Genomic DNA, 19,274 nt, shown 5'->3' with positions numbered 1-19,274 from the left:
GTCATAAAAGGGAGTTTCGATGGGCATGTCATGGGTGCGATCATACCAGCACTAATGCACCGGATCCCATCAGAACTCCGCAGTTAAGCGTGCTTGGGCGAGAGTAGTACTAGGATGGGTGACCCCCTGGGAAGTCCTCGTGTTGCACCCCTTTTATTTTTTGCCCGCTTTTTTATTTTTTGATAATATTTATTTTTAATTTTTCGGCTTTTGGCTTTTCCTCTTTGGATAATTTTTTTCCCCCGAAAATAAACTGAGTCCGGAGACTCGCGGTGCCATGCCGCATAGCGGAACAGCGCGTTGAATCCTACGCCAGAACGGCCCCGGCAGCGCGAATGTCTCGGGCCGTCGAGGTCTGCTGCTTTGTCATAAAAGGGAGTTTCGAAGGGCATGTCATGGGTGCGATCATACCAGCACTAATGCACCGGATCCCATCAGAACTCCGCAGTTAAGCGTGCTTGGGCGAGAGTAGTACTAGGATGGGTGACCCCCTGGGAAGTCCTCGTGTTGCACCCCTTTTATTTTTTGCCCGCTTTTTTATTTTTTGATAACATTTATTTTTTATTTTTCGGCTTTTGGCTTTTCCTCTTCGGATAATTTTTTTCCCCCGAAAATAAACTGAGTCCGGAGACTGGCGGTGCCATGCCGCATAGCGGAACAGCGCGTTGAATCCTACGCCAGAACGGCCCCGGCAGCGCGAATGTCTCGGGCCGTCGATGTCTGCTGCTTTGTCATAAAAGGGAGTTTCGAAGGGCATGTCATGGGTGCGATCATACCAGCACTAATGCACCGGATCCCATCAGAACTCCGCAGTTAAGCGTGCTTGGGCGAGAGTAGTACTAGGATGGGTGACCCCCTGGGAAGTCCTCGTGTTGCACCCCTTTTATTTTTTGCCCGCTTTTTTATTTTTTGATAACATTTATTTTTTATTTTTCGGCTTTTGGCTTTTCCTCTTCGGATAATTTTTTTCCCCCGAAAATAAACTGAGTCCGGAGACTGGCGGTGCCATGCCGCATAGCGGAACAGCGTGTTGAATCCTACGCCAGAACGGCTCCGGCAGCGCGAATGTCTCGGGCCGTCGAGGTCTGCTACTTTGTCATAAAAGGGAGTTTCGAAGGGCATGTCTTGGGTGCGATCATACCAGCACTAATGCACCGGATCCTATCAGAACTCCGCAGTTAAGCGTGCTTGGGCGAGAGTAGTACTAGGATGGGTGACCCCCTGGGAAGTCCTCATGTTGCACCCTTTTTATTTTTTGCCCGCTTTTTTATTTTTTGATAATATTTATTTTTAATTTTTTGGCTTTTGGCTTTTCCTCTTCGGATAATTTTTTTCCCCCGACAATAAACTGGGTCCGGAGACTGGCGGTGCCATGCCGCATAGCGGGACCAGCACGTTGAATCCTACGCCAGAACGGCCCCGGCAGCGCGAATGTCTCGGGCCGTCGAGGTCTGCTGCTTTGTCATAAATGGGAGTTTCGAAGGGCATATCATGGGTGCGATCATACCAGCACTAATGCACCGGATCCCATCAGAACTCCGCAGTTAAGCGTGCTTGGGCGAGAGTAGTACTAGGATGGGTGACCCCCTGGGAAGTCCTCGTGTTGCACCCCTTTTATTTTTTGCCCGCTTTTTTCTTTTTTGATAACATTTATTTTTAATTTTTTGGCTTTTGGCTTTTCCTCTTCGGATAATTTTTTTCCCTCGAAAATAAACTGAGTCCGGAGACTCGCGGTGCCATGCCGCATAGCGGAACAGCGCATTGAATCCTACGCCAGAACGGCCCCGGCAGCGCGAATGTCTCGGGCCGTCGAGGTCTGCTGCTTTGTCATAAAAGGGTGTTTCGATGGGCATGTCATGGGTGCGATCATACCTGCACTAATGCACCGGATCCCATCAGAACTCCGCAGTTAAGCGTGCTTGGGCGGGAGTAGTACTAGGATGGGTGACCCCCTGGGAAGTCCTCGTGTTGCACCCCTTTTATTTTTTGCCCGCTTTTTTATTTTTTGATAATATTTATTTTTAATTTTTCGGCTTTTGGCTTTTCCTCTTCGGATAATTTTTTTCCCCCGAAAATTAACTGAGTCCGGAGACTCGCGGTGCCATGCCGCATAGCGGAACAGCGCGTTGAATCCTACGCCAGAACGGCCCCGGCAGCGCGAATGTCTCGGGCCGTCGAGGTCTGCTGCTTTGTCATAAAAGGGAGTTTCGAAGGGCATGTCATGGGTGCGATCATACCAGCGCTAATGCTCCGGATCCCATCAGAACTCCGCAGTTAAGCGTGCTTGGGCGAGAGTAGTACTAGGATGGGTGACCCCCTGGGAAGTCCTCGTGTTGCACCCTTTTTATTTTTTTCTCCACTTTTTTATTTTTTGATAATATTTATTTTTAATTTTTCGGCTTTTGGCTTTTCCTCTTCGGATAATTTTTTTTCCCCGAAAATAAACTGAGTCCGGAGACTGGCGGTGCCATGCCGCATAGCGGGAATAGCGCGTTGAATCCTACGCCAGAACGGCCCCGGCGGCGCGAATGTCTCGGGCCGTCGAGGTCTGCTGCTTTGTCATAAAAGGGAGTTTCGATGGGCATGTCATGGGTGCGATCATACCAGCACTAATGCACCGGATCCCATCAGAACTCCGCAGTTAAGCGTGCTTGGGCGAGAGTAGTACTAGGATGGGTGACCCCCTGGGAAGTCCTCGTGTTGCACCCCTTTTATTTTTTGCCCGCTTTTTTATTTTTTGATAATATTTATTTTTAATTTTTTGGCTTTTGGCTTTTCCTCTTTGGATAATTTTTTTCCCCCGAAAATAAACTGAGTCCGGAGACTCGCGGTGCCATGCCGCATAGCGGAACAGCGCGTTGAATCCTACGCCAGAACGGCCCCGGCAGCGCGAATGTCTCGGGCCGTCGAGGTCTGCTGCTTTGTCATAAAAGGGAGTTTCGAAGGGCATGTCATGGGTGCGATCATACCAGCACTAATGCACCGGATCCCATCAGAACTCCGCAGTTAAGCGTGCTTGGGCGAGAGTAGTACTAGGATGGGTGACCCCCTGGGAAGTCCTCGTGTTGCACCCCTTTTATTTTTTGCCCGCTTTTTTATTTTTTGATAACATTTATTTTTTATTTTTCGGCTTTTGGCTTTTCCTCTTCGGATAATTTTTTTCCCCCGAAAATAAACTGAGTCCGGAGACTGGCGGTGCCATGCCGCATAGCGGAACAGCGCGTTGAATCCTACGCCAGAACGGCCCCGGCAGCGCGAATGTCTCGGGCCGTCGATGTCTGCTGCTTTGTCATAAAAGGGAGTTTCGAAGGGCATGTCATGGGTGCGATCATACCAGTACTAATGCACCGGATCCCATCAGAACTCCGCAGTTAAGCGTGCTTGGGCGAGAGTAGTACTAGGATGGGTGATCCCCTGGGAAGTCCTCGTGTTGCACCCCTTTTATTTTTTGCCCGCTTTTTTATTTTTTGATAACATTTATTTTTTATTTTTCGGCTTTTGGCTTTTCCTCTTCGGATAATTTTTTTCCTCCGAAAATAAACTGAGTCCGGAGACTGGCGGTGCCATGCCGCATAGCGGAACAGCGTGTTGAATCCTACGCCAGAACGGCTCCGGCAGCGCGAATGTCTCGGGCCGTCGAGGTCTGCTACTTTGTCATAAAAGGGAGTTTCGAAGGGCATGTCTTGGGTGCGATCATACCAGCACTAATGCACCGGATCCTATCAGAACTCCGCAGTTAAGCGTGCTTGGGCGAGAGTAGTACTAGGATGGGTGACCCCCTGGGAAGTCCTCATGTTGCACCCTTTTTATTTTTTGCCCGCTTTTTTATTTTTTGATAATATTTATTTTTAATTTTTTGGCTTTTGGCTTTTCCTCTTCGGATAATTTTTTTCCCCCGACAATAAACTGGGTCCGGAGACTGGCGGTGCCATGCCGCATAGCGGGACCAGCACGTTGAATCCTACGCCAGAACGGCCCCGGCAGCGCGAATGTCTCGGGCCGTCGAGGTCTGCTGCTTTGTCATAAATGGGAGTTTCGAAGGGCATATCATGGGTGCGATCATACCAGCACTAATGCACCGGATCCCATCAGAACTCCGCAGTTAAGCGTGCTTGGGCGAGAGTAGTACTAGGATGGGTGACCCCCTGGGAAGTCCTCGTGTTGCACCCCGTTTATTTTTTGCCCGCTTTTTTCTTTTTTGATAACATTTATTTTTAATTTTTTGGCTTTTGGCTTTTCCTCTTCGGATAATTTTTTTCCCTCGAAAATAAACTGAGTCCGGAGACTCGCGGTGCCATGCCGCATAGCGGAACAGCGCATTGAATCCTACGCCAGAACGGCCCCGGCAGCGCGAATGTCTCGGGCCGTCGAGGTCTGCTGCTTTGTCATAAAAGGGTGTTTCGATGGGCATGTCATGGGTGCGATCATACCTGCACTAATGCACCGGATCCCATCAGAACTCCGCAGTTAAGCGTGCTTGGGCGAGAGTAGTACTAGGATGGGTGACCCCCTGGGAAGTCCTCGTGTTGCACCCCTTTTATTTTTTGCCCGCTTTTTTATTTTTTGATAATATTTATTTTTAATTTTTCGGCTTTTGGCTTTTCCTCTTCGGATAATTTTTTTCCCCCGAAAATTAACTGAGTCCGGAGACTCGCGGTGCCATGCCGCATAGCGGAACAGCGCGTTGAATCCTACGCCAGAACGGCCCCGGCAGCGCGAATGTCTCGGGCCGTCGAGGTCTGCTGCTTTGTCATAAAAGGGAGTTTCGAAGGGCATGTCATGGGTGCGATCATACCAGCACTAATGCTCCGGATCCCATCAGAACTCCGCAGTTAAGCGTGCTTGGGCGAGAGTAGTACTAGGATGGGTGACCCCCTGGGAAGTCCTCGTGTTGCACCCTTTTTATTTTTTTCTCCACTTTTTTATTTTTTGATAATATTTATTTTTAATTTTTCGGCTTTTGGCTTTTCCTCTTCGGATAATTTTTTTTCCCCGAAAATAAACTGAGTCCGGAGACTGGCGGTGCCATGCCGCATAGCGGGAATAGCGCGTTGAATCCTACGCCAGAACGGCCCCGGCGGCGCGAATGTCTCGGGCCGTCGAGGTCTGCTGCTTTGTCATAAAAGGGAGTTTCGATGGGCATGTCATGGGTGCGATCATACCAGCACTAATGCACCGGATCCCATCAGAACTCCGCAGTTAAGCGTGCTTGGGCGAGAGTAGTACTAGGATGGGTGACCCCCTGGGAAGTCCTCGTGTTGCACCCCTTTTATTTTTTGCCCGCTTTTTTATTTTTTGATAATATTTATTTTTAATTTTTCGGCTTTTGGCTTTTCCTCTTTGGATAATTTTTTTCCCCCGAAAATAAACTGAGTCCGGAGACTCGCGGTGCCATGCCGCATAGCGGAACAGCGCGTTGAATCCTACGCCAGAACGGCCCCGGCAGCGCGAATGTCTCGGGCCGTCGAGGTCTGCTGCTTTGTCATAAAAGGGAGTTTCGAAGGGCATGTCATGGGTGCGATCATACCAGCACTAATGCACCGGATCCCATCAGAACTCCGCAGTTAAGCGTGCTTGGGCGAGAGTAGTACTAGGATGGGTGACCCCCTGGGAAGTCCTCGTGTTGCACCCCTTTTATTTTTTGCCCGCTTTTTTATTTTTTGATAACATTTATTTTTTATTTTTCGGCTTTTGGCTTTTCCTCTTCGGATAATTTTTTTCCCCCGAAAATAAACTGAGTCCGGAGACTGGCGGTGCCATGCCGCATAGCGGAACAGCGCGTTGAATCCTACGCCAGAACGGCCCCGGCAGCGCGAATGTCTCGGGCCGTCGATGTCTGCTGCTTTGTCATAAAAGGGAGTTTCGAAGGGCATGTCATGGGTGCGATCATACCAGCACTAATGCACCGGATCCCATCAGAACTCCGCAGTTAAGCGTGCTTGGGCGAGAGTAGTACTAGGATGGGTGACCCCCTGGGAAGTCCTCGTGTTGCACCCCTTTTATTTTTTGCCCGCTTTTTTATTTTTTGATAACATTTATTTTTTATTTTTCGGCTTTTGGCTTTTCCTCTTCGGATAATTTTTTTCCCCCGAAAATAAACTGAGTCCGGAGACTGGCGGTGCCATGCCGCATAGCGGAACAGCGTGTTGAATCCTACGCCAGAACGGCTCCGGCAGCGCGAATGTCTCGGGCCGTCGAGGTCTGCTACTTTGTCATAAAAGGGAGTTTCGAAGGGCATGTCTTGGGTGCGATCATACCAGCACTAATGCACCGGATCCTATCAGAACTCCGCAGTTAAGCGTGCTTGGGCGAGAGTAGTACTAGGATGGGTGACCCCCTGGGAAGTCCTCATGTTGCACCCTTTTTATTTTTTGCCCGCTTTTTTATTTTTTGATAATATTTATTTTTAATTTTTTGGCTTTTGGCTTTTCCTCTTCGGATAATTTTTTTCCCCCGACAATAAACTGGGTCCGGAGACTGGCGGTGCCATGCCGCATAGCGGGACCAGCACGTTGAATCCTACGCCAGAACGGCCCCGGCAGCGCGAATGTCTCGGGCCGTCGAGGTCTGCTGCTTTGTCATAAATGGGAGTTTCGAAGGGCATATCATGGGTGCGATCATACCAGCACTAATGCACCGGATCCCATCAGAACTCCGCAGTTAAGCGTGCTTGGGCGAGAGTAGTACTAGGATGGGTGACCCCCTGGGAAGTCCTCGTGTTGCACCCCTTTTATTTTTTGCCCGCTTTTTTCTTTTTTGATAACATTTATTTTTAATTTTTTGGCTTTTGGCTTTTCCTCTTCGGATAATTTTTTTCCCTCGAAAATAAACTGAGTCCGGAGACTCGCGGTGCCATGCCGCATAGCGGAACAGCGCATTGAATCCTACGCCAGAACGGCCCCGGCAGCGCGAATGTCTCGGGCCGTCGAGGTCTGCTGCTTTGTCATAAAAGGGTGTTTCGATGGGCATGTCATGGGTGCGATCATACCTGCACTAATGCACCGGATCCCATCAGAACTCCGCAGTTAAGCGTGCTTGGGCGAGAGTAGTACTAGGATGGGTGACCCCCTGGGAAGTCCTCGTGTTGCACCCCTTTTATTTTTTGCCCGCTTTTTTATTTTTTGATAATATTTATTTTTAATTTTTCGGCTTTTGGCTTTTCCTCTTCGGATAATTTTTTTCCCCCGAAAATTAACTGAGTCCGGAGACTCGCGGTGCCATGCCGCATAGCGGAACAGCGCGTTGAATCCTACGCCAGAACGGCCCCGGCAGCGCGAATGTCTCGGGCCGTCGAGGTCTGCTGCTTTGTCATAAAAGGGAGTTTCGAAGGGCATGTCATGGGTGCGATCATACCAGCGCTAATGCTCCGGATCCCATCAGAACTCCGCAGTTAAGCGTGCTTGGGCGAGAGTAGTACTAGGATGGGTGACCCCCTGGGAAGTCCTCGTGTTGCACCCTTTTTATTTTTTTCTCCACTTTTTTATTTTTTGATAATATTTATTTTTAATTTTTCGGCTTTTGGCTTTTCCTCTTCGGATAATTTTTTTTCCCCGAAAATAAACTGAGTCCGGAGACTGGCGGTGCCATGCCGCATAGCGGGAATAGCGCGTTGAATCCTACGCCAGAACGGCCCCGGCGGCGCGAATGTCTCGGGCCGTCGAGGTCTGCTGCTTTGTCATAAAAGGGAGTTTCGATGGGCATGTCATGGGTGCGATCATACCAGCACTAATGCACCGGATCCCATCCGAACTCCGCAGTTAAGCGTGCTTGGGCGAGAGTAGTACTAGGATGGGTGACCCCCTGGGAAGTCCTCGTGTTGCACCCCTTTTATTTTTTGCCCGCTTTTTTATTTTTTGATAATATTTATTTTTAATTTTTTGGCTTTTGGCTTTTCCTCTTTGGATAATTTTTTTCCCCCGAAAATAAACTGAGTCCGGAGACTCGCGGTGCCATGCCGCATAGCGGAACAGCGCGTTGAATCCTACGCCAGAACGGCCCCGGCAGCGCGAATGTCTCGGGCCGTCGAGGTCTGCTGCTTTGTCATAAAAGGGAGTTTCGAAGGGCATGTCATGGGTGCGATCATACCAGCACTAATGCACCGGATCCCATCAGAACTCCGCAGTTAAGCGTGCTTGGGCGAGAGTAGTACTAGGATGGGTGACCCCCTGGGAAGTCCTCGTGTTGCACCCCTTTTATTTTTTGCCCGCTTTTTTATTTTTTGATAACATTTATTTTTTATTTTTCGGCTTTTGGCTTTTCCTCTTCGGATAATTTTTTTCCCCCGAAAATAAACTGAGTCCGGAGACTGGCGGTGCCATGCCGCATAGCGGAACAGCGCGTTGAATCCTACGCCAGAACGGCCCCGGCAGCGCGAATGTCTCGGGCCGTCGATGTCTGCTGCTTTGTCATAAAAGGGAGTTTCGAAGGGCATGTCATGGGTGCGATCATACCAGTACTAATGCACCGGATCCCATCAGAACTCCGCAGTTAAGCGTGCTTGGGCGAGAGTAGTACTAGGATGGGTGACCCCCTGGGAAGTCCTCGTGTTGCACCCCTTTTATTTTTTGCCCGCTTTTTTATTTTTTGATAACATTTATTTTTTATTTTTCGGCTTTTGGCTTTTCCTCTTCGGATAATTTTTTTCCTCCGAAAATAAACTGAGTCCGGAGACTGGCGGTGCCATGCCGCATAGCGGAACAGCGTGTTGAATCCTACGCCAGAACGGCTCCGGCAGCGCGAATGTCTCGGGCCGTCGAGGTCTGCTACTTTGTCATAAAAGGGAGTTTCGAAGGGCATGTCTTGGGTGCGATCATACCAGCACTAATGCACCGGATCCTATCAGAACTCCGCAGTTAAGCGTGCTTGGGCGAGAGTAGTACTAGGATGGGTGACCCCCTGGGAAGTCCTCATGTTGCACCCTTTTTATTTTTTGCCCGCTTTTTTATTTTTTGATAATATTTATTTTTAATTTTTTGGCTTTTGGCTTTTCCTCTTCGGATAATTTTTTTCCCCCGACAATAAACTGGGTCCGGAGACTGGCGGTGCCATGCCGCATAGCGGGACCAGCACGTTGAATCCTACGCCAGAACGGCCCCGGCAGCGCGAATGTCTCGGGCCGTCGAGGTCTGCTGCTTTGTCATAAATGGGAGTTTCGAAGGGCATATCATGGGTGCGATCATACCAGCACTAATGCACCGGATCCCATCAGAACTCCGCAGTTAAGCGTGCTTGGGCGAGAGTAGTACTAGGATGGGTGACCCCCTGGGAAGTCCTCGTGTTGCACCCCTTTTATTTTTTGCCCGCTTTTTTCTTTTTTGATAACATTTATTTTTAATTTTTTGGCTTTTGGCTTTTCCTCTTCGGATAATTTTTTTCCCTCGAAAATAAACTGAGTCCGGAGACTCGCGGTGCCATGCCGCATAGCGGAACAGCGCATTGAATCCTACGCCAGAACGGCCCCGGCAGCGCGAATGTCTCGGGCCGTCGAGGTCTGCTGCTTTGTCATAAAAGGGTGTTTCGATGGGCATGTCATGGGTGCGATCATACCTGCACTAATGCACCGGATCCCATCAGAACTCCGCAGTTAAGCGTGCTTGGGCGAGAGTAGTACTAGGATGGGTGACCCCCTGGGAAGTCCTCGTGTTGCACCCCTTTTATTTTTTGCCCGCTTTTTTATTTTTTGATAATATTTATTTTTAATTTTTCGGCTTTTGGCTTTTCCTCTTCGGATAATTTTTTTCCCCCGAAAATTAATTGAGTCCGGAGACTCGCGGTGCCATGCCGCATAGCGGAACAGCGCGTTGAATCCTACGCCAGAACGGCCCCGGCAGCGCGAATGTCTCGGGCCGTCGAGGTCTGCTGCTTTGTCATAAAAGGGAGTTTCGAAGGGCATGTCATGGGTGCGATCATACCAGCGCTAATGCTCCGGATCCCATCAGAACTCCGCAGTTAAGCGTGCTTGGGCGAGAGTAGTACTAGGATGGGTGACCCCCTGGGAAGTCCTCGTGTTGCACCCTTTTTATTTTTTTCTCCACTTTTTTATTTTTTGATAATATTTATTTTTAATTTTTCGGCTTTTGGCTTTTCCTCTTCGGATAATTTTTTTTCCCCGAAAATAAACTGAGTCCGGAGACTGGCGGTGCCATGCCGCATAGCGGGAATAGCGCGTTGAATCCTACGCCAGAACGGCCCCGGCGGCGCGAATGTCTCGGGCCGTCGAGGTCTGCTGCTTTGTCATAAAAGGGAGTTTCGATGGGCATGTCATGGGTGCGATCATACCAGCACTAATGCACCGGATCCCATCAGAACTCCGCAGTTAAGCGTGCTTGGGCGAGAGTAGTACTAGGATGGGTGACCCACTGGGAAGTCCTCGTGTTGCACCCCTTTTATTTTTTGCCCGCTTTTTTATTTTTTGATAATATTTATTTTTAATTTTTTGGCTTTTGGCTTTTCCTCTTTGGATAATTTTTTTCCCCCGAAAATAAACTGAGTCCGGAGACTCGCGGTGCCATGCCGCAGAGCGGAACAGCGCGTTGAATCCTACGCCAGAACGGCCCCGGCAGCGCGAATGTCTCGGGCCGTCGCGGTCTGCTGCTTTGTCATAAAAGGGAGTTTCGAAGGGCATGTCATGGGTGCGATCATACCAGCACTAATGCACCGGATCCCATCATAACTCCGCAGTTAGGCGTGCTTGGGCGAGAGAAGTACTAGGATGGGTGACCCCCTGGGAAGTCCTCGTGTTGCACCCTTTTTATTTTTTGCCCGCTTTTTTATTTTTTGATAATATTTATTTTTAATTTTTTGGCTTTTGGCTTTTCCTCTTCGGATAATTTTTCCCCCCGAAAATAAACTGAGTCCGGAGACTGGCGGTGCCATGCCGCATAGCGGAACAGCGCGTTGAATCCTACGCCAGAACGGCCCCGGCAGCGCGAATGTCTCGGGCCGTCGAGGTCTGCTACTTTGTCATAAAAGGGAGTTTCGAAGGGCATGTCATGGGTGCGATCATACCAGCACTAATGCACCGGATCCCATCAGAACTCCGCAGTTAAGCGTGCTTGGGCGAGAGTAGTACTAGGATGGGTGACCCCCTGGGAAGTCCTCGTGTTGCACCCCTTTTATTTTTTGCCCGCTTTTTTATTTTTTGATAACATTTATTTTTTATTTTTCGGCTTTTGGCTTTTCCTCTTCGGATAATTTTTTTCCCCCGAAAATAAACTGAGTCCGGAGACTGGCGGCGCCATGCCGCATAGCGGAACAGCGCGTTGAATCCTACGCCAGAACGGCCCCGGCAGCGCGAATGTCTCGGGCCGTCGAGGTCTGCTGCTTTGTCATAAAAGGGAGTTTCGAAGGGCATGTCATGGGTGCGATCATACCAGCACTAATGCACCGGATCCCATCAGAACTCCGCAGTTAAGCGTGCTTGGGCGAGAGTAGTACTAGGATGGGTGACCCCCTGGGAAGTCCTCGTGTTGCACCCCTTTTATTTTTTGCCCGCTTTTTTAATTTTTGATAACATTTATTTTTTATTTTTCGGCTTTTGGCTTTTCCTCTTCGGATAATTTTTTTCCCCCGAAAATAAACTGAGTCCGGAGACTGGCGGTGCCATGCCGCATAGCGGAACAGCGTGTTGAATCCTACGCCAGAACGGCCCCGGCAGCGCGAATGTCTCGGGCCGTCGAGGTCTGCTACTTTGTCATAAAAGGGAGTTTCGAAGCGCATGTCTTGGGTGCGATCATACCAGCACTAATGCACCGGATCCTATCAGAACTCCGCAGTTAAGCGTGCTTGGGCGAGAGTAGTACTAGGATGGGTGACCCCCTGGGAAGTCCTCATGTTGCACCCTTTTAATTTTTTGCCCGCTTTTTTATTTTTTGATAATATTTATTTTTAATTTTTTGGCTTTTGGCTTTTCCTCTTCGGATAATTTTTTTCCCCCGACAATAAACTGGGTCCGGAGACTGGCGGTGCCATGCCGCATAGCGGGACCAGCACGTTGAATCCTACGCCAGAACGGCCCCGGCAGCGCGAATGTCTCGGGCCGTCGAGGTCTGCTGCTTTGTCATAAATGGGAGTTTCGAAGGGCATATCATGGGTGCGATCATACCAGCACTAATGCACCGGATCCCATCAGAACTCCGCAGTTAAGCGTGCTTGGGCGAGAGTAGTACTAGGATGGGTGACCCCCTGGAAAGTCCTCGTGTTGCACCCCTTTTATTTTTTGCCCGCTTTTTTATTTTTTGATAACATTTATTTTTTATTTTTCGGCTTTTGGCTTTTCCTCTTCGGATAATTTTTTTCCCTCGAAAATAAACTGAGTCCGGAGACTGGCGGTGCCATGCCGCATAGCGGAACAGCGTGTTGAATCCTACGCCAGAACGGCCCCGGCAGCGCGAATGTCTCGGGCCGTCGAGGTCTGCTACTTTGTCATAAAAGGGAGTTTCGAAGGGCATGTCTTGGGTGCGATCATACCAGCACTAATGCACCGGATCCTATCAGAACTCCGCAGTTAAGCGTGCTTGGGCGAGAGTAGTACTAGGATGGGTGACCCCCTGGGAAGTCCTCATGTTGCACCCTTTTTATTTTTTGCCCGCTTTTTTATTTTTTGATAATATCTATTTTTAATTTTTTGGCTTTTGGCTTTTCCTCTTCGGATAATTTTTTTCCCCCGACAATAAACTGGGTCCGGAGACTGGCGGTGCCATGCCGCATAGCGGGACCAGCGCGTTGAATCCTACGCCAGAACGGCCCCGGCAGCGCGAATGTCTCGGGCCGTCGAGGTCTGCTGCTTTGTCATAAAAGGGAGTTTCGAAGGGCATATCATGGGTGCGATCATACCAGCACTAATGCACCGGATCCCATCAGAACTCCGCAGTTAAGCGTGCTTGGGCGAGAGTAGTACTAGGATGGGTGACCCCCTGGGAAGTCCTCGTGTTGCACCCCTTTTATTTTTTGCCCGCTTTTTTCTTTTTTGATAACATTTATTTTTAATTTTTTGGCTTTTGGCTTTTCCTCTTCGGATAATTTTTTTCCCTCGAAAATAAACTGAGTCCGGAGACTCGCGGTGCCATGCCGCATAGCGGAACAGCGCATTGAATCCTACGCCAGAACGGCCTCGGCAGCGCGAATGTCTCGGGCCGTCGAGGTCTGCTGCTTTGTCATAAAAGGGAGTTTCGAAGGGCATGTCATGGGTGCGATCATACCAGCACTAATGCACCGGATCCCATCAGAACTCCGCAGTTAAGCGTGCTTGGGCGAGAGTAGTACTAGGATGGGTGACCCCCTGGGAAGTCCTCGTGTTGCACCCCTTTTATTTTTTGCCCGCTTTTTTATTTTTTGATAACATTTATTTTTTATTTTTCGGCTTTTGGCTTTTCCTCTTCGGATAATTTTTTTCCCCCGAAAATAAACTGAGTCCGGAGACTGGCGGTGCCATGCCGCATAGCGGAACAGCGTGTTGAATCCTACGCCAGAACGGCCCCGGCAGCGCGAATGTCTCGGGCCGTCGAGGTCTGCTACTTTGTCATAAAAGGGAGTTTCGAAGGGCATGTCTTGGGTGCGATCATACCAGCACTAATGCACCGGATCCTATCAGAACTCCGCAGTTAAGCGTGCTTGGACGAGAGTAGTACTAGGATGGGTGACCCCCTGGGAAGTCCTCATGTTGCACCCTTTTTATTTTTTGCCCGCTTTTTTATTTTTTGATAATATTTATTTTTAATTTTTTGGCTTTTGGCTTTTCCTCTTCGGATAATTTTTTTCCCCCGACAATAAACTGGGTCCGGAGACTGGCGGTGCCATGCCGCATAGCGGGACCAGCACGTTGAATCCTACGCCAGAACGGCCCCGGCAGCGCGAATGTCTCGGGCCGTCGAGGTCTGCTGCTTTGTCATAAAAGGGAGTTTCGAAGGGCATATCATGGGTGCGATCATACCAGCACTAATGCACCGGATCCCATCAGAACTCCGCAGTTAAGCGTGCTTGGGCGAGAGTAGTACTAGGATGGGTGACCCCCTGGGAAGTCCTCGTGTTGCACCCCTTTTATTTTTTGCCCGCTTTTTTCTTTTTTCATAACATTTATTTTTAATTTTTTGGCTTTTGGCTTTTCCTCTTCGGATAATTTTTTCCCCTCGAAAATAAACTGAGTCCGGAGACTCGCGGTGCCATGCCGCATAGCGGAACAGCGCATTGAATCCTACGCCAGAACGGCCCCGGCAGCGCGAATGTCTCGGGCCGTCGAGGTCTGCTGCTTTGTCATAAAAGGGTGTTTCGATGGGCATGTCATGGGTGCGATCATACCAGCACTAATGCACCGGATCCCATCAGAACTCCGCAGTTAAGCGTGCTTGGGCGAGAGTAGTATTAGGATGGGTGACCCCCTGGGAAGTCCTCGTGTTGCACCCCTTTTATTTTTTGCCCGCTTTTTTATTTTTTGATAATATTTATTTTTAATTTTTCGGCTTTTGGCTTTTCCTCTTCGGATAATTTTTTTCCCCCGAAAATAAACTGAGTCCGGAGACTCGCGGTGCCATGCCGCATAGCGGAACAGCGCGTTGAATCCTACGCCAGAACGGCCCCGGCAGCACGAATGTCTCGGGCCGTCGAGGTCTGCTGCTTTGTCATAAAAGGGAGTTTCGAAGGGCATGTCATGGGTGCGATCATACCAGCACTAATGCTCCGGATCCCATCAGAACTCCGCAGTTAAGCGTGCTTGGGCGAGAGTAGTACTAGGATGGGTGACCCCCTGGGAAGTCCTCGTGTTGCACCCTTTTTATTTTTTTCTCCACTTTTTTATTTTTTGATAATATTTATTTTTAATTTTTCGGCTTTTGGCTTTTCCTCTTTGGATAATTTTTTTCCCCCGAAAATAAACTGAGTCCGAAGACTGGCGGTGCCATGCCGCATAGCGGGAATAGCGCGTTGAATCCTACGCCAGAACGGCCCCGGCGGCGCGAATGTCTCGGGCCGTCGAGGTCTGCTGCTTTGTCATAAAAGGGAGTTTCGATGGGCATGTCATGGGTGCGATCATACCAGCACTAATGCACCGGATCCCATCAGAACTCCGCAGTTAAGCGTGCTTGGGCGAGAGTAGTACTAGGATGGGTGACCCCCTAGGAAGTCCTCGTGTTGCACCCCTTTTATTTTTTGCCCGCTTTTTTATTTTTTGATAATATTTATTTTTAATTTTTCGGCTTTTGGCTTTTCCTCTTCGGATAATTTTTTTCCCCCGAAAATAAACTGAGTCCGGAGACTCGCGGTGCCATGCCGCATAGCGGAACAGCGCGTTGAATCCTACGCCAGAACGGCCCCGGCAGCGCGAATGTCTCGGGCCGTCGCGGTCTGCTGCTTTGTCATAAAAGGGAGTTTCGAAGGGCATGTCATGGGTGCGATCATACCAGCACTAATGCTCCGGATCCCATCATAACTCCGCAGTTAGGCGTGCTTGGGCGAGAGAAGTACTAGGATGGGTGACCCCCTGGGAAGTCCTCGTGTTGCACCCTTTTTATTTTTTGCCCGCTTTTTTATTTTTTGATAATATTTATTTTTAATTTTTTGGCTTTTGGCTTTTCCTCTTCGGATAATTTTTTCCCCCCGAAAATAAACTGAGTCCGGAGACTGGCGGTGCCATGCCGCATAGCGGAACAGCGCGTTGAATCCTACGCCAGAACGGCCCCGGCAGCGCGAATGTCTCGGGCCGTCGAGGTCTGCTGCTTTGTCATAAAAGGGAGTTTCGAAGGGCATGTCATGGGTGCGATCATACCAGCACTAATGCACCGGATCCCATCAGAACTCCGCAGTTAAGCGTGCTTGGGCGAGAGTAGTACTAGGATGGGTGACCCCCTGGGAAGTCCTCGTGTTGCACCCCTTTTATTTTTTGCCCGCTTTTTTATTTTTTGATAACATTTATTTTTTATTTTTCGGCTTTTGGCTTTTCCTCTTCGGATAATTTTTTTCCCCCGAAAATAAACTGAGTCCGGAGACTGGCGGTGCCATGCCGCATAGCGGAACAGCGCGTTGAATCCTACGCCAGAACGGCCCCGGCAGCGCGAATGTCTCGGGCCGTCGAGGTCTGCTGCTTTGTCATAAAAGGGAGTTTCGAAGGGCATGTCATGGGTGCGATCATACCAGCACTAATGCTCCGGATCCCATCAGAACTCCGCAGTTAAGCGTGCTTGGGCGAGAGTAGTACTAGGATGGGTGACCCCCTGGGAAGTCCTCGTGTTGCACCCTTTTTATTTTTTTCTCCACTTTTTTATTTTTTGATAATATTTATTTTTAATTTTTCGGCTTTTGGCTTTTCCTCTTCGGATAATTTTTTTCCCCCGAAAATAAACTGAGTCCGAAGACTGGCGGTGCCATGCCGCATAGCGGGAATAGCGCGTTGAATCCTACGCCAGAACGGCCCCGGCGGCGCGAATGTCTCGGGCCGTCGAGGTCTGCTGCTTTGTCATAAAAGGGAGTTTCGATGGGCATGTCATGGGTGCGATCATACCAGCACTAATGCACCGGATCCCATCAGAACTGCGCAGTTAAGCGTGCTTGGGCGAGAGTAGTACTAGGATGGGTGACCCCCTAGGAAGTCCTCGTGTTGCACCCCTTTTATTTTTTGCCCGCTTTTTTATTTTTTGATAATATTTATTTTTAATTTTTCGGCTTTTGGCTTTTCCTCTTCGGATAATTTTTTTCCCCCGAAAATAAACTGAGTCCGGAGACTCGCGGTGCCATGCCGCATAGCGGAACAGCGTGTTGAATCCTACGCCAGAACGGCTCCGGCAGCGCGAATGTCTCGGGCCGTCGAGGTCTGCTACTTTGTCATAAAAGGGAGTTTCGAAGGGCATGTCTTGGGTGCGATCATACCAGCACTAATGCACCGGATCCTATCAGAACTCCGCAGTTAAGCGTGCTTGGGCGAGAGTAGTACTAGGATGGGTGACCCCCTGGGAAGTCCTCATGTTGCACCCTTTTTATTTTTTGCCCGCTTTTTTATTTTTTGATAATATTTATTTTTAATTTTTTGGCTTTTGGCTTTTCCTCTTCGGATAATTTTTTTCCCCCGACAATAAACTGGGTCCGGAGACTGGCGGTGCCATGCCGCATAGCGGGACCAGCACGTTGAATCCTACGCCAGAACGGCCCCGGCAGCGCGAATGTCTCGGGCCGTCGAGGTCTGCTGCTTTGTCATAAATGGGAGTTTCGAAGGGCATATCATGGGTGCGATCATACCAGCACTAATGCACCGGATCCCATCAGAACTCCGCAGTTAAGCGTGCTTGGGCGAGAGTAGTACTAGGATGGGTGACCCCCTGGGAAGTCCTCGTGTTGCACCCCTTTTATTTTTTGCCCGCTTTTTTCTTTTTTGATAACATTTATTTTTAATTTTTTGGCTTTTGGCTTTTCCTCTTCGGATAATTTTTTTCCCTCGAAAATAAACTGAGTCCGGAGACTCGCGGTGCCATGCCGCATAGCGGAACAGCGCATTGAATCCTACGCCAGAACGGCCCCGGCAGCGCGAATGTCTCGGGCCGTCGAGGTCTGCTGCTTTGTCATAAAAGGGTGTTTCGATGGGCATGTCATGGGTGCGATCATACCTGCACTAATGCACCGGATCCCATCAGAACTCCGCAGTTAAGCGTGCTTGGGCGAGAGTAGTACTAGGATGGGTGACCCCCTGGGAAGTCCTCGTGTTGCACCCCTTTTATTTTTTGCCCGCTTTTTTATTTTTTGATAATATTTATTTTTAATTTTTCGGCTTTTGGCTTTTCCTCTTCGGATAATTTTTTTCCCCCGAAAATTAACTGAGTCCGGAGACTCGCGGTGCCATGCCGCATAGCGGAACAGCGCGTTGAATCCTACGCCAGAACGGCCCCGGCAGCGCGAATGTCTCGGGCCGTCGAGGTCTGCTGCTTTGTCATAAAAGGGAGTTTCGAAGGGCATGTCATGGGTGCGATCATACCAGCGCTAATGCTCCGGATCCCATCAGAACTCCGCAGTTAAGCGTGCTTGGGCGAGAGTAGTACTAGGATGGGTGACCCCCTGGGAAGTCCTCGTGTTGCACCCTTTTTATTTTTTTCTCCACTTTTTTATTTTTTGATAATATTTATTTTTAATTTTTCGGCTTTTGGCTTTTCCTCTTCGGATAATTTTTTTTCCCCGAAAATAAACTGAGTCCGGAGACTGGCGGTGCCATGCCGCATAGCGGGAATAGCGCGTTGAATCCTACGCCAGAACGGCCCCGGCGGCGCGAATGTCTCGGGCCGTCGAGGTCTGCTGCTTTGTCATAAAAGGGAGTTTCGATGGGCATGTCATGGGTGCGATCATACCAGCACTAATGCACCGGATCCCATCCGAACTCCGCAGTTAAGCGTGCTTGGGCGAGAGTAGTACTAGGATGGGTGACCCCCTGGGAAGTCCTCGTGTTGCACCCCTTTTATTTTTTGCCCGCTTTTTTATTTTTTGATAATATTTATTTTTAATTTTTTGGCTTTTGGCTTTTCCTCTTTGGATAATTTTTTTCCCCCGAAAATAAACTGAGTCCGGAGACTCGCGGTGCCATGCCGCATAGCGGAACAGCGCGTTGAATCCTACGCCAGAACGGCCCCGGCAGCGCGAATGTCTCGGGCCGTCGAGGTCTGCTGCTTTGTCATAAAAGGGAGTTTCGAAGGGCATGTCATGGGTGCGATCATACCAGCACTAATGCACCGGATCCCATCAGAACTCCGCAGTTAAGCGTGCTTGGGCGAGAGTAGTACTAGGATGGGTGACCCCCTGGGAAGTCCTCGTGTTGCACCCCTTTTATTTTTTGCCCGCTTTTTTATTTTTTGATAACATTTATTTTTTATTTTTCGGCTTTTGGCTTTTCCTCTTCGGATAATTTTTTTCCCCCGAAAATAAACTGAGTCCGGAGACTGGCGGTGCCATGCCGCATAGCGGAACAGCGCGTTGAATCCTACGCCAGAACGGCCCCGGCAGCGCGAATGTCTCGGGCCGTCGATGTCTGCTGCTTTGTCATAAAAGGGAGTTTCGAAGGGCATGTCATGGGTGCGATCATACCAGTACTAATGCACCGGATCCCATCAGAACTCCGCAGTTAAGCGTGCTTGGGCGAGAGTAGTACTAGGATGGGTGACCCCCTGGGAAGTCCTCGTGTTGCACCCCTTTTATTTTTTGCCCGCTTTTTTATTTTTTGATAACATTTATTTTTTATTTTTCGGCTTTTGGCTTTTCCTCTTCGGATAATTTTTTTCCTCCGAAAATAAACTGAGTCCGGAGACTGGCGG

The 19,274-nt window shown here is 49.4% G+C and overlaps 51 non-coding genes and 2 pseudogenes across 51 annotated transcripts; all 53 read left to right on the top strand.

Annotated features, from left to right (window-relative positions):
* Positions 1 to 32: 32 nt before the first annotated feature.
* Positions 33 to 151, top strand: LOC149757557 (5S ribosomal RNA). Its single transcript, XR_016404192.1, has one exon. It is a non-coding gene; the product is annotated as a 5S ribosomal RNA (ribosomal RNA).
* A 246-nt stretch (positions 152 to 397) lies between these two features.
* Positions 398 to 516, top strand: LOC149757556 (5S ribosomal RNA). The gene has a single exon (XR_016404182.1). It is a non-coding gene; the product is annotated as a 5S ribosomal RNA (ribosomal RNA).
* Positions 517 to 762: 246 nt separating this feature from the next.
* Positions 763 to 881, top strand: LOC149757555 (5S ribosomal RNA). Its single transcript, XR_016404172.1, has one exon. It is a non-coding gene; the product is annotated as a 5S ribosomal RNA (ribosomal RNA).
* Positions 882 to 1,127: 246 nt separating this feature from the next.
* On the top strand, positions 1,128 to 1,246 carry LOC149757554 (5S ribosomal RNA). The gene has a single exon (XR_016407255.1). It is a non-coding gene; the product is annotated as a 5S ribosomal RNA (ribosomal RNA).
* A 247-nt stretch (positions 1,247 to 1,493) lies between these two features.
* On the top strand, positions 1,494 to 1,612 carry LOC149757553 (5S ribosomal RNA). The gene has a single exon (XR_016404161.1). It is a non-coding gene; the product is annotated as a 5S ribosomal RNA (ribosomal RNA).
* A 246-nt stretch (positions 1,613 to 1,858) lies between these two features.
* On the top strand, positions 1,859 to 1,977 carry LOC149757552 (5S ribosomal RNA). Its single transcript, XR_016412785.1, has one exon. It is a non-coding gene; the product is annotated as a 5S ribosomal RNA (ribosomal RNA).
* Positions 1,978 to 2,223: 246 nt separating this feature from the next.
* Positions 2,224 to 2,342, top strand: LOC149757551 (5S ribosomal RNA). Its single transcript, XR_016403391.1, has one exon. It is a non-coding gene; the product is annotated as a 5S ribosomal RNA (ribosomal RNA).
* Positions 2,343 to 2,590: 248 nt separating this feature from the next.
* Positions 2,591 to 2,709, top strand: LOC149757550 (5S ribosomal RNA). Its single transcript, XR_016404155.1, has one exon. It is a non-coding gene; the product is annotated as a 5S ribosomal RNA (ribosomal RNA).
* Positions 2,710 to 2,955: 246 nt separating this feature from the next.
* Positions 2,956 to 3,074, top strand: LOC149757549 (5S ribosomal RNA). Its single transcript, XR_016404144.1, has one exon. It is a non-coding gene; the product is annotated as a 5S ribosomal RNA (ribosomal RNA).
* Positions 3,075 to 3,320: 246 nt separating this feature from the next.
* LOC149757548 (5S ribosomal RNA) lies at positions 3,321 to 3,439 on the top strand. The gene has a single exon (XR_016403803.1). It is a non-coding gene; the product is annotated as a 5S ribosomal RNA (ribosomal RNA).
* Positions 3,440 to 3,685: 246 nt separating this feature from the next.
* On the top strand, positions 3,686 to 3,804 carry LOC149757547 (5S ribosomal RNA). Its single transcript, XR_016407254.1, has one exon. It is a non-coding gene; the product is annotated as a 5S ribosomal RNA (ribosomal RNA).
* A 247-nt stretch (positions 3,805 to 4,051) lies between these two features.
* Positions 4,052 to 4,170, top strand: LOC149757546 (5S ribosomal RNA). The gene has a single exon (XR_016404132.1). It is a non-coding gene; the product is annotated as a 5S ribosomal RNA (ribosomal RNA).
* A 246-nt stretch (positions 4,171 to 4,416) lies between these two features.
* LOC149757545 (5S ribosomal RNA) lies at positions 4,417 to 4,535 on the top strand. The gene has a single exon (XR_016412922.1). It is a non-coding gene; the product is annotated as a 5S ribosomal RNA (ribosomal RNA).
* Positions 4,536 to 4,781: 246 nt separating this feature from the next.
* On the top strand, positions 4,782 to 4,900 carry LOC149757544 (5S ribosomal RNA). The gene has a single exon (XR_016401337.1). It is a non-coding gene; the product is annotated as a 5S ribosomal RNA (ribosomal RNA).
* A 248-nt stretch (positions 4,901 to 5,148) lies between these two features.
* On the top strand, positions 5,149 to 5,267 carry LOC149757543 (5S ribosomal RNA). The gene has a single exon (XR_016404121.1). It is a non-coding gene; the product is annotated as a 5S ribosomal RNA (ribosomal RNA).
* A 246-nt stretch (positions 5,268 to 5,513) lies between these two features.
* Positions 5,514 to 5,632, top strand: LOC149757542 (5S ribosomal RNA). Its single transcript, XR_016404110.1, has one exon. It is a non-coding gene; the product is annotated as a 5S ribosomal RNA (ribosomal RNA).
* A 246-nt stretch (positions 5,633 to 5,878) lies between these two features.
* LOC149757541 (5S ribosomal RNA) lies at positions 5,879 to 5,997 on the top strand. The gene has a single exon (XR_016404099.1). It is a non-coding gene; the product is annotated as a 5S ribosomal RNA (ribosomal RNA).
* A 246-nt stretch (positions 5,998 to 6,243) lies between these two features.
* On the top strand, positions 6,244 to 6,362 carry LOC149757540 (5S ribosomal RNA). The gene has a single exon (XR_016407253.1). It is a non-coding gene; the product is annotated as a 5S ribosomal RNA (ribosomal RNA).
* A 247-nt stretch (positions 6,363 to 6,609) lies between these two features.
* Positions 6,610 to 6,728, top strand: LOC149757539 (5S ribosomal RNA). The gene has a single exon (XR_016404089.1). It is a non-coding gene; the product is annotated as a 5S ribosomal RNA (ribosomal RNA).
* A 246-nt stretch (positions 6,729 to 6,974) lies between these two features.
* Positions 6,975 to 7,093, top strand: LOC149757538 (5S ribosomal RNA). Its single transcript, XR_016412921.1, has one exon. It is a non-coding gene; the product is annotated as a 5S ribosomal RNA (ribosomal RNA).
* Positions 7,094 to 7,339: 246 nt separating this feature from the next.
* Positions 7,340 to 7,458, top strand: LOC149757537 (5S ribosomal RNA). Its single transcript, XR_016403390.1, has one exon. It is a non-coding gene; the product is annotated as a 5S ribosomal RNA (ribosomal RNA).
* A 248-nt stretch (positions 7,459 to 7,706) lies between these two features.
* Positions 7,707 to 7,825, top strand: LOC149757536 (5S ribosomal RNA). Its single transcript, XR_016409579.1, has one exon. It is a non-coding gene; the product is annotated as a 5S ribosomal RNA (ribosomal RNA).
* Positions 7,826 to 8,071: 246 nt separating this feature from the next.
* On the top strand, positions 8,072 to 8,190 carry LOC149757535 (5S ribosomal RNA). The gene has a single exon (XR_016404078.1). It is a non-coding gene; the product is annotated as a 5S ribosomal RNA (ribosomal RNA).
* A 246-nt stretch (positions 8,191 to 8,436) lies between these two features.
* Positions 8,437 to 8,555, top strand: LOC149757534 (5S ribosomal RNA). The gene has a single exon (XR_016400847.1). It is a non-coding gene; the product is annotated as a 5S ribosomal RNA (ribosomal RNA).
* A 246-nt stretch (positions 8,556 to 8,801) lies between these two features.
* LOC149757533 (5S ribosomal RNA) lies at positions 8,802 to 8,920 on the top strand. Its single transcript, XR_016407252.1, has one exon. It is a non-coding gene; the product is annotated as a 5S ribosomal RNA (ribosomal RNA).
* Positions 8,921 to 9,167: 247 nt separating this feature from the next.
* Positions 9,168 to 9,286, top strand: LOC149757532 (5S ribosomal RNA). The gene has a single exon (XR_016404067.1). It is a non-coding gene; the product is annotated as a 5S ribosomal RNA (ribosomal RNA).
* Positions 9,287 to 9,532: 246 nt separating this feature from the next.
* LOC149757531 (5S ribosomal RNA) lies at positions 9,533 to 9,651 on the top strand. The gene has a single exon (XR_016412920.1). It is a non-coding gene; the product is annotated as a 5S ribosomal RNA (ribosomal RNA).
* Positions 9,652 to 9,897: 246 nt separating this feature from the next.
* LOC149757530 (5S ribosomal RNA) lies at positions 9,898 to 10,016 on the top strand. Its single transcript, XR_016403389.1, has one exon. It is a non-coding gene; the product is annotated as a 5S ribosomal RNA (ribosomal RNA).
* Positions 10,017 to 10,264: 248 nt separating this feature from the next.
* Positions 10,265 to 10,383, top strand: LOC149757529 (5S ribosomal RNA). The gene has a single exon (XR_016400939.1). It is a non-coding gene; the product is annotated as a 5S ribosomal RNA (ribosomal RNA).
* Positions 10,384 to 10,629: 246 nt separating this feature from the next.
* LOC149757528 (5S ribosomal RNA) lies at positions 10,630 to 10,748 on the top strand (annotated as a pseudogene).
* A 245-nt stretch (positions 10,749 to 10,993) lies between these two features.
* Positions 10,994 to 11,112, top strand: LOC149757527 (5S ribosomal RNA). Its single transcript, XR_016404056.1, has one exon. It is a non-coding gene; the product is annotated as a 5S ribosomal RNA (ribosomal RNA).
* A 246-nt stretch (positions 11,113 to 11,358) lies between these two features.
* LOC149757526 (5S ribosomal RNA) lies at positions 11,359 to 11,477 on the top strand. Its single transcript, XR_016404045.1, has one exon. It is a non-coding gene; the product is annotated as a 5S ribosomal RNA (ribosomal RNA).
* Positions 11,478 to 11,723: 246 nt separating this feature from the next.
* On the top strand, positions 11,724 to 11,842 carry LOC149757525 (5S ribosomal RNA). The gene has a single exon (XR_016407251.1). It is a non-coding gene; the product is annotated as a 5S ribosomal RNA (ribosomal RNA).
* A 247-nt stretch (positions 11,843 to 12,089) lies between these two features.
* On the top strand, positions 12,090 to 12,208 carry LOC149757524 (5S ribosomal RNA). The gene has a single exon (XR_016403113.1). It is a non-coding gene; the product is annotated as a 5S ribosomal RNA (ribosomal RNA).
* A 246-nt stretch (positions 12,209 to 12,454) lies between these two features.
* On the top strand, positions 12,455 to 12,573 carry LOC149757523 (5S ribosomal RNA). Its single transcript, XR_016407250.1, has one exon. It is a non-coding gene; the product is annotated as a 5S ribosomal RNA (ribosomal RNA).
* Positions 12,574 to 12,820: 247 nt separating this feature from the next.
* LOC149757522 (5S ribosomal RNA) lies at positions 12,821 to 12,939 on the top strand. Its single transcript, XR_016404034.1, has one exon. It is a non-coding gene; the product is annotated as a 5S ribosomal RNA (ribosomal RNA).
* Positions 12,940 to 13,185: 246 nt separating this feature from the next.
* LOC149757521 (5S ribosomal RNA) lies at positions 13,186 to 13,304 on the top strand. The gene has a single exon (XR_016404022.1). It is a non-coding gene; the product is annotated as a 5S ribosomal RNA (ribosomal RNA).
* Positions 13,305 to 13,550: 246 nt separating this feature from the next.
* On the top strand, positions 13,551 to 13,669 carry LOC149757520 (5S ribosomal RNA). The gene has a single exon (XR_016408185.1). It is a non-coding gene; the product is annotated as a 5S ribosomal RNA (ribosomal RNA).
* Positions 13,670 to 13,916: 247 nt separating this feature from the next.
* LOC149757519 (5S ribosomal RNA) lies at positions 13,917 to 14,035 on the top strand. Its single transcript, XR_016404011.1, has one exon. It is a non-coding gene; the product is annotated as a 5S ribosomal RNA (ribosomal RNA).
* Positions 14,036 to 14,281: 246 nt separating this feature from the next.
* LOC149757518 (5S ribosomal RNA) lies at positions 14,282 to 14,400 on the top strand. The gene has a single exon (XR_016401529.1). It is a non-coding gene; the product is annotated as a 5S ribosomal RNA (ribosomal RNA).
* Positions 14,401 to 14,646: 246 nt separating this feature from the next.
* Positions 14,647 to 14,765, top strand: LOC149757517 (5S ribosomal RNA). The gene has a single exon (XR_016401336.1). It is a non-coding gene; the product is annotated as a 5S ribosomal RNA (ribosomal RNA).
* A 248-nt stretch (positions 14,766 to 15,013) lies between these two features.
* On the top strand, positions 15,014 to 15,132 carry LOC149757516 (5S ribosomal RNA). The gene has a single exon (XR_016402114.1). It is a non-coding gene; the product is annotated as a 5S ribosomal RNA (ribosomal RNA).
* A 246-nt stretch (positions 15,133 to 15,378) lies between these two features.
* LOC149757515 (5S ribosomal RNA) lies at positions 15,379 to 15,497 on the top strand (annotated as a pseudogene).
* A 246-nt stretch (positions 15,498 to 15,743) lies between these two features.
* On the top strand, positions 15,744 to 15,862 carry LOC149757514 (5S ribosomal RNA). Its single transcript, XR_016404000.1, has one exon. It is a non-coding gene; the product is annotated as a 5S ribosomal RNA (ribosomal RNA).
* Positions 15,863 to 16,108: 246 nt separating this feature from the next.
* Positions 16,109 to 16,227, top strand: LOC149757513 (5S ribosomal RNA). The gene has a single exon (XR_016401335.1). It is a non-coding gene; the product is annotated as a 5S ribosomal RNA (ribosomal RNA).
* Positions 16,228 to 16,475: 248 nt separating this feature from the next.
* Positions 16,476 to 16,594, top strand: LOC149757512 (5S ribosomal RNA). Its single transcript, XR_016407895.1, has one exon. It is a non-coding gene; the product is annotated as a 5S ribosomal RNA (ribosomal RNA).
* Positions 16,595 to 16,840: 246 nt separating this feature from the next.
* Positions 16,841 to 16,959, top strand: LOC149757511 (5S ribosomal RNA). The gene has a single exon (XR_016407249.1). It is a non-coding gene; the product is annotated as a 5S ribosomal RNA (ribosomal RNA).
* Positions 16,960 to 17,206: 247 nt separating this feature from the next.
* LOC149757510 (5S ribosomal RNA) lies at positions 17,207 to 17,325 on the top strand. The gene has a single exon (XR_016403990.1). It is a non-coding gene; the product is annotated as a 5S ribosomal RNA (ribosomal RNA).
* Positions 17,326 to 17,571: 246 nt separating this feature from the next.
* LOC149757509 (5S ribosomal RNA) lies at positions 17,572 to 17,690 on the top strand. The gene has a single exon (XR_016412919.1). It is a non-coding gene; the product is annotated as a 5S ribosomal RNA (ribosomal RNA).
* A 246-nt stretch (positions 17,691 to 17,936) lies between these two features.
* Positions 17,937 to 18,055, top strand: LOC149757508 (5S ribosomal RNA). Its single transcript, XR_016403388.1, has one exon. It is a non-coding gene; the product is annotated as a 5S ribosomal RNA (ribosomal RNA).
* Positions 18,056 to 18,303: 248 nt separating this feature from the next.
* Positions 18,304 to 18,422, top strand: LOC149757507 (5S ribosomal RNA). The gene has a single exon (XR_016409468.1). It is a non-coding gene; the product is annotated as a 5S ribosomal RNA (ribosomal RNA).
* Positions 18,423 to 18,668: 246 nt separating this feature from the next.
* LOC149757506 (5S ribosomal RNA) lies at positions 18,669 to 18,787 on the top strand. The gene has a single exon (XR_016403979.1). It is a non-coding gene; the product is annotated as a 5S ribosomal RNA (ribosomal RNA).
* Positions 18,788 to 19,033: 246 nt separating this feature from the next.
* Positions 19,034 to 19,152, top strand: LOC149757505 (5S ribosomal RNA). Its single transcript, XR_016400846.1, has one exon. It is a non-coding gene; the product is annotated as a 5S ribosomal RNA (ribosomal RNA).
* The last annotated feature ends 122 nt before the right edge of the window (positions 19,153 to 19,274 follow it).

The sequence above is a fragment of the Phoenix dactylifera genome, chromosome 4 (genome assembly GCF_051530095.1).
Source record: "Phoenix dactylifera cultivar Ajwa chromosome 4, Ajwa_hap1_PhDact_Kaust_v1.1, whole genome shotgun sequence".
Taxonomy (NCBI): Eukaryota; Viridiplantae; Streptophyta; class Magnoliopsida; order Arecales; family Arecaceae; genus Phoenix; species Phoenix dactylifera.
This window is presented reverse-complemented; position numbering and strand designations above follow the sequence as displayed.